This window comes from Cygnus olor, chromosome 3 (genome assembly GCF_009769625.2).
Source record: "Cygnus olor isolate bCygOlo1 chromosome 3, bCygOlo1.pri.v2, whole genome shotgun sequence".
In the NCBI taxonomy this organism is placed as follows: domain Eukaryota; kingdom Metazoa; phylum Chordata; class Aves; order Anseriformes; family Anatidae; genus Cygnus; species Cygnus olor.
In genome coordinates, this window is record NC_049171.1 from 74,653,711 (window position 1) to 74,661,565 (window position 7,855).

Consider the following 7,855-nt stretch of genomic DNA (forward strand, 5'->3'; position numbering starts at 1 on the left):
TCCTGCCGCTGCCATTCGGCCCCGCGCCGTCCCCGCCGCGGCGGCTGCTGCCGTCAGAGCTGCCTGCGTCAATGCTGCCTCAGTGACACGCACCAGGGCCCTGCGCTCCCCCGCCCCCAGCCACCGCCCCCTCCTTTCTCCTCTGCTGTTTTTTTTTTTTTTTTTCCCTCTATTTTTCTTTTTTCTCAATGAGACGCCTAATGGGATTTTTATGATGCCGCTTATAAATCAGGCTGTCAGGCGGGTGCTACTGGCACGTTTGCAGCTAACGGTTCCTTTGTGTGCCCCCCCCCCCGCCATACCCTTTCTAGTTTAAAATAATAAATTTTGAGAATAAGGACTGTAATTCCCCCCCAACACGCGTTTATTCTCGATCCCTCATGTCCCACGTCACGCATGTACGTGGGTTTCCTCAGGTGCCTGCGGCCACCCCCCCCCCCCACCCCGTGCCTCTGCAGTGCTGGCAGCAGGAGGCCGTGCCCAGACCCCAGAGAAATGCAGCCCCCGCACTCCCGGCTTGATGTACAGCAACGGGCTTCCCTCTCAGGAAAGCGAGCAACCTTTCCTTACACACACCACACCTCCATTTTTAATAGCTTACTTGTTCAGCATTTTTACATTGTCTGAATGTAAAAATCACTCACTGTCATTTCTCATCTTCCAACTGTACACACACACCCCCCTTTAATCATCAAGTCCTGGGCTCTAAAGAATAATGGTTTTAAAGAATAATGGTTTGTAAAATGGTTGCTGTGTGTGTGTCCTCAGCTGCACACCCAGCCCCAGCCTTGAGCCTGTGTTCCTGTCCTGCTCGGCAAGGTCAGAGGGAAGGCTTGAGGGCACAGTTAAACCCGGAGCGTATTTAGCGTATTTACATTTTCTGCCCAAGTGTCGCCTTCCACCCAGTTTCTTTTCCTCAGGAGAATTTGATGGCAAAGCTCCCTGGATTGTTGTAGGGTCAGACCTTGCCCTACTTCAGAAGGTTCTGTGCTTAGCTAGGCAGAAGAGACAATATCCCGGCCCTATTAAAGTCAATGGGAATCAGTGAATTCAAGCGTCACCGGATTTGGCTGGCAGAGCACAGGGCTCTGCTCCGGCCAAACCCTGCCCCGTGTCGATTCAGCTTCACCGCGGCCCTGCCAAGCTGCTCTGACGCTGGCAAGTGCTGCTGGCGCAGCTCGCACTGCCCTCCCGTGCAGGAGCCCTTGGTGACGCTGAGCAGCTGGAGCAGACCCTGCGCCCCCCCAATGCCACCATGTGAGCAACATGAAACAAGCCCCCACCTCCCCCCACGTCCCCAGCAGATAAAGGTCTTTTGAGGTCGGGTATCAGTGGGATAAATCGGAGCAGCCTACAGACTATGTATTCATTCAGACTGCAAATGAGCCTGGTGCTGCCCAGGTCCCTGTGGTAGAAGGTATTGCCAGTCCTACAGCCTCTGAGCTGCACCTACCCCTGCTCCCTTCCAGCTTAGGACTGGCTGCATTAACAATTGTATTGTAGTGTATTTTTTTCCCTGTCCATTCTAAAAAAGCAAGTTTAAGAAACAGTTTAGTTCCGTAGTACCAACTACTTTGAATAACCATTTTGCCTCAAAAAAAAAAATCTAAAAAGGGCAAGCAATTAGACCATAAACTAGATTTTTGAAGAGGAAAAAGGAATCTAATAACTGAATAACTAATGCACAGCAAGGGCTCCACTGTGCTTTTGAAACTCATTTTTTTTTATACAAAAAAGGGAAACATAAACCTGGTGTCTTAAAAACAATGCTGCATGGCAATAGGGATCCAACAGGAACACGCTTACACATTTTAATACCCAAGTTACATGTAAGACTGCATTTACATCACCTCCTTGTTAAGACATTTCATTTAATGTATGAGTGGGGATTCTCCTCCCCAAATATCCACCTGCCAGGCCACAGCACCCCGTAGGGACAGAGGTTCTCAGGGAAGCGACCGAGCATGGCCTGGTACATGCTATCCTGGCCAGCAAGCAGCTCTGTGACCTGACCTGTCTCAGGCACAGCCTGAGCAAGGAGCAGCAGCAGCAGCCCCTTGGAGGAGATCCCATAGACTCCCAGGAACAAGCAAGGGTCCACACTCACCAGCGATCGTTCAGATTCTGCTGCTGTGACTCTGCTGTTTTACCATTTTCCTTACTCCCTCATTCCAGGGCAACAAAACCAATCTCAGGATTTGATCAGGCGCTTTGCTTGTTATGAATGATGCAGCCATCAGTACCCAAGCACATTAAGTGGGAGACAAGGCTGATAGCTTGCACGCATACATATTAATAATGGTGACTTTACTATTTATTTCCCCAGATTAAAGCTGACCTGCAAGAGCGAGGGCACCCACTGCCTGTGTGTGCCATATGACACTGAAGGAGGAACACTGCCTGTGGAGCTGGAACTGGCCTGCTGTCTGTTCAGAAATAGTCTCTCCTTCCTGTCGGCGCACCAGAGGGGAGCGGTGGCAGCCTAATGGATGCAGGGTAGCTCCCTGCCTTTGCACAGAATATGGAGCTGCACTTACTGGATCTGTCTTCGGAGAAGTGGGTTTGAAACAAGTCAATCTTTGCTCTGCCTCGGGAGTTGCTCCAAGTCTTTGGCTGCAGATTGCAGTGCTAAATTGAGACCATTATTTTGCATTGAGCTATTTTCATCCCAAAGTGCTTTAAAGGCTTAGCAGATACACAGGCTATGGTGCTATATGCACAGGAATCACTTCAGCCACTAATGAAATGCAGCCACCTATTAACCAGAGCAGTGTGATGCCTGGTCTCTCGGTGTGATGACTGCCAGAAGATTTTGTTTCGTCCAGCTGAGCAGACACTAGTTTTTGGCTAGCAGAATGCTTTGTGCCATTTGAAAAAAAATAAGGCTGGCAGGATCTCTATATGCAGAATAGGAAGAGGTATAGACAGTTATGTGAAGCCCTGGAATTTGAAATCCCACCTGTGAGAGATCTCTGGAGCTGTGCTTTGTTCCATCACCAATACTCAATATTACTTCCCAAAACAGCCCTCTTTCCTCCTGGTGGTCCAGGGAGCTGCGAAGGAAGTCTGGAGCCTTACTAAAATGCTTCCAGGGCCACGCATGGATGAAACATCATGGTGTCTATGCACAAAGGAATTAGTAGTTTCACTGCAGTTTTTCGGGGACAGGTGGCTGCATCAGTAAAGCACCACAGCCACCTCCACAACTGGCCTTAACTCACACTTGACTGCTTTGTCTAAAAGGGACAAGGAAACTGAACTACTGCATATTTGCTATTATGGAAAATTCATTTTAAAATGAAAAAGCACCGTGAAATATAAACTGTGCCTAAAATGAGCTATATAATATCCACTCAGTACTGTACATACACCTTTGCATAAGATTGCATGAACCGCATTAAATAACCATGCCTCCCTGTCTCTAGTTAGGGTAGGGAGGGAATTGTGTGGTGAAAGACGTAATTTGTACATTAGGAAGTCTCTGTTGCCAGATCAGCAGCAGCAGCACTGACGTCTGTACTCTCTCGCTTTGTTCCTGCTGCTATAAATCAAAATGACTACAGTCCAAATGCCTCACTTGTTTAACTATAAATGCACTGATAGTCAGAAAGATCCACACCATGAGATCTAGATAATCCGCATATACTTTAAACTGATTAAATAGAGAAAGTCAAAAAAAAAGATGAGTAACAGTTATAAATTTATTGTTTCAACAACAAAAGAAACTTTTAAAGATTGGAATCCAGCAGAGCTGTAAAAATTCTGTGTCTACAGGCACTGATGTCTTTGCTAAATGAACTATCAAATTTGCCTTTCTTGATGTGCATTGGGATTTTTTTTCAGATTAATGCAATCTCTTTAGAAACCTATTTTCCCCCGTGTCCCTATGTATTTTCCTGCTTGCATAAACTACTGGAAGCAAATTAAAACAGGATAGATGAAGTGGGTCAGGTTTTACTTTCCCTGGTTTTATATGCCTGTGTATTTATAGTAATAAATGCAAACATATATAGCTGAGGTTGACTCCCATTTATTTGGGGTTTTAGAAAGCTGAATATCTTCTTTGCAGGTGAAATAAACCCTCAAAGCCTAAAAATACCTCCTAGATCCCTTCCAAGTTCTAAAAGAGGACTCGACTGTTACATAAAAATGGTGGTGCCAGTGCCTGCTGCTAACCTGTTGGCTGGGGGAGAGCAGGGGAATTCTCATCCTAGCACCTACCGAGAACCTAGAACCATTTTATAAAATGCAGCACAATTTCTTGACTAAATGGAAAGGGAATAGGAGAAATTAAGAAGGTAGCCTTCCAACACCAACATTAGCTCAGCCGAGCTGTAAATCCTGTGTGTTGAGCAGCATAGCCAGAAATATGTTCAGCTATACTTCTGAAGAGGAAATAACAGGATCAGAGAACAGCAGGTGAGCACATTGTCAATGCCACGCTCACAGTGCTACTAGAGCCACTGTCTTACATTTCCTGAGACCACCATTTTTTTATTTTTATTTTTATTTTTTTTTTTTTACCAGCAATAAGACATTCAAGGAGTATTAAAACAAAGTCTGAAGGTATTTGGTTTATGGAGGCTGTCCTGTTAGGCCTTGGCTAATGAATTTGCAACCAGATGTTCGTTTTAAGACCTGATCCAAAATGCACTGAAGTCAATGGAAAGTCAATTGGAAGTTCCAGATTACTGGAAAAAAGCTACTGTAGTGCCAATATTACGGGGGGCGGGGGGGGGAAGATATAAACAGGATATAGCCATGGGTCATCCAGCTTGGCAATGATCCTAGGCAAAACAATGGAAAAGCAAAAGAGCAGAACCAGGATCCCCAATTATTACTGCCACCAGAGGTATGGTAATTATGCGGATGGGTAGAGCCTACAACAAATGGAAAATAACTGGATTGAGTTCACCTCTTGCTCACTGCAGGCTACCCCAGCCAGTATTCCCCCTAATTTGCCATTAAGAGAATGCACACATGGTTACTACAGCATAACGGCGATGCTTTAGGAGGCAGTAACTATGCAAATTAAAGGAGAGCAACATGATCAATGCTGGTTAAAAGTTTGATAGAAACAGTCAAACAGGCCTCAGATAATGCTATTTTTTGTCTTTCAGTTTATAAATGGAACTGTTGAAGGAGAAACATCTTGAGGTGACAGGCTTCTGCAGGTCGTTGGGATTCACTTCCATGTGATGCTGATTAAACGAACTATAAACACTAAATAATATAACACATTAAAGAGGCAGACTGGGATCCAATGCCTGAAAAATGAAGCTAAACAAGGTCATCCATGTTTTAGAGCAACTAACCATTGCATCTGCTTCCCCAGGACACTATTCAATTTGTCTGGAGTTTTTAGCTCAAGACTTGTTGGACATCGTTCCAGAGGTTATAACATTACTGCAGAATTTGGGGGGTGAGAGTCTGTGGGCTCCACTATTCCAGGAGTCAGGAGGTCATCCTAACAGTCCTTCCAACTTCAAGTACACCACATTTGGGTACCTGGTGAGCAGTGAGCATGGATTAACCTATTCTTAGACCTCTTCGGTGAGCTTTCACTTGAGCAAATTTTGCTTTCCTGTTTTGCATATATTTGCATATATCTGGCTTGCACATGGGTCTTAAAATAACTAGCAAATCATGCAGTGTCTTCGTATTACAAGGAGGCTGTAGGTTGTTGGACAGAAGATCAGTTTTATAGCAGAAGAGAGAAAACAACAAATTCCAGGGTTGTTTAACTACAGTTTGGTGCAGTCCTCCCTCACGTATACTGGATTATACTGGATGTGGAAAAAAAAATTGAATTAAAACTAATAAATAAACGCCCATGCAAGAACTGGTTAGAACTGCAGTTAGAACTGCAGTGGAGTGGAGACATCTAGCTGCCTTCTGTCTACCAACAGCATCTGTGAATCAGGAAATCCTGGCTCTGGAGAGTATCTATAGAAATCTGCTTCTTTAGGAAAAGGCGAGCAAGCCGTTCCTTGCCCAAGAGGGAACATAAAGCTGGGATGGAGAGTAGATTATATGCACTGTTTACATTTCCTCTTGTTCTCTCTGGAGTGTTCCTGAACAAAAGCTTATTTCCTTTAATTTCTGAAGTTTGGTTTCTTATGAGAGCTTTCTGTTCTGGCAGTTTTGGTTACATAGTCTTAAAAAAAGCAGCTTTGAACGTGCAAATTACCATGAGAAACAATGCTGAAAATACCTCCTTGATCCAGAACCAGAGAGGATTGCAGTGAGCTGGTGGAGATGCTGTGAATAAGCCTTATTGCCATTTTTCAGGCTGCACCCCCCCCCCCCCCCATTAGAAAGTCTAAAAAAGGGGCAGGGTGTCATTCCTGCTCTATGCTCTCCCTTGCAGCATAACCAGAGCCAGTTAAACCTGCCTCCACGCCTCCAGGGGTCCAGTAAAGCATAGCCGCCCAGCAAGGTGGGGCTGCACGCAGCATGCCATGCCTGCAGCCCCATCAGGGGAGACCAAGCAAGCTGTGTGATGCTCTGCCTACAGAGGTACCTTTGTGGCTCTGTGAGCAAGAGCCTGCATCCGCACCTGCAAGCGCAAACACCACCTGCTGAGGGGCTGAGGACTGAGAAGACTTGCTGCATGTGTACTTGAGGGCTTCAAAATGTCAAATGCACCCTCTGTTTGGGATGGCCCCAGCTCCTGCAGGCAGCTGTCACAGGCTCCAGGACTGCAGCAGTCAAAAGCAGGGTGTCACAGTCTGCAGCCTTATTCCCTCTGCTTATCTGCACTCTTCCTTCCAGTTTCAGCCTACGCCTGCTCTCAGTGCACATAAACACACGCACGTGCTAGCTCAGGCAGCAGCCAGACTTTCTACACTCAGAAATTATGACTCTACAGATGGGGAACTATCCAAAATTGCAGTTGGAGCCCAGCTGTTCCCTACCATCACCCGGTAAACAAAGGCCACATAATTCTGCATCTACACTTCCCCAAAAGACACGAACTGGGAAGCTCTGGACAGGCGTTGCATAAGAAAGTGCAGGGATTATACCAAGTACAAGTATCTGATCACAACAAAATAATCCCCGTGATTGCAGAGGTGAAGCCAATACTCAGATAATGACATATCTAGAATGAAGTAGGAGATTTAGGACAGCAGGACAAAGGAAGGATAATAAAAACACTGGCCCAAGCTCAAACACTAATGCATACCAAACAACAACCTCTTCAGAGGAGTTTTTGATTTTCCCAGGGAAGAGATGGTACCAGCAGAAGAAAGTCTGTAGTATTTTTTGGTAGGTGAGGAGGTAGCTTGTGTTCCAAGGCATGAACCATATCCATGTCAGAAGCAAGCACCATGAGAAGCAACATTAGGTCCATGGTTCAGACAAAGGAAGGCACATCTAGCTCAGAAGTCATCAAGTTTGCAGTTATCTCTGGCAGCATAAGCAGCAAGGTTGAAGGCGTAGGTGTGGGAACAAGTACTTTTTTTCTCTAGAGGGCTCCCTTGAGAATGAGTTTGAGGGTGCCCTCATGGCAGCGTATCAAGCAAAGAAGCTTGCACTGCAGCATCCACTGCTTTTTCTGTAGGTGGAAGTCTTCAGCCTCCAGGGATGTCAATTTAGCTGTTCTTCACTTCTCCTTTCTTCGTTGTATCAGCCCAAGAGTAACAATAGGGCCAAAGGAGATCTACCAGCTCCTTTGGTCTTTCTAAGCCAGTGCTTGGCCAGTACTTTCTGGCTTGTACCTCCAGTACCTGGGATTTTCACGTGTCTCCCCCCCGTCTTGCAGCTGTCTGAGAGTGCTTAGCATCTAAGATCGAGTGTATTCATTATAATATAAATGAGGCTTAACACTTTTAACCAGAGCTGAATTTATCAA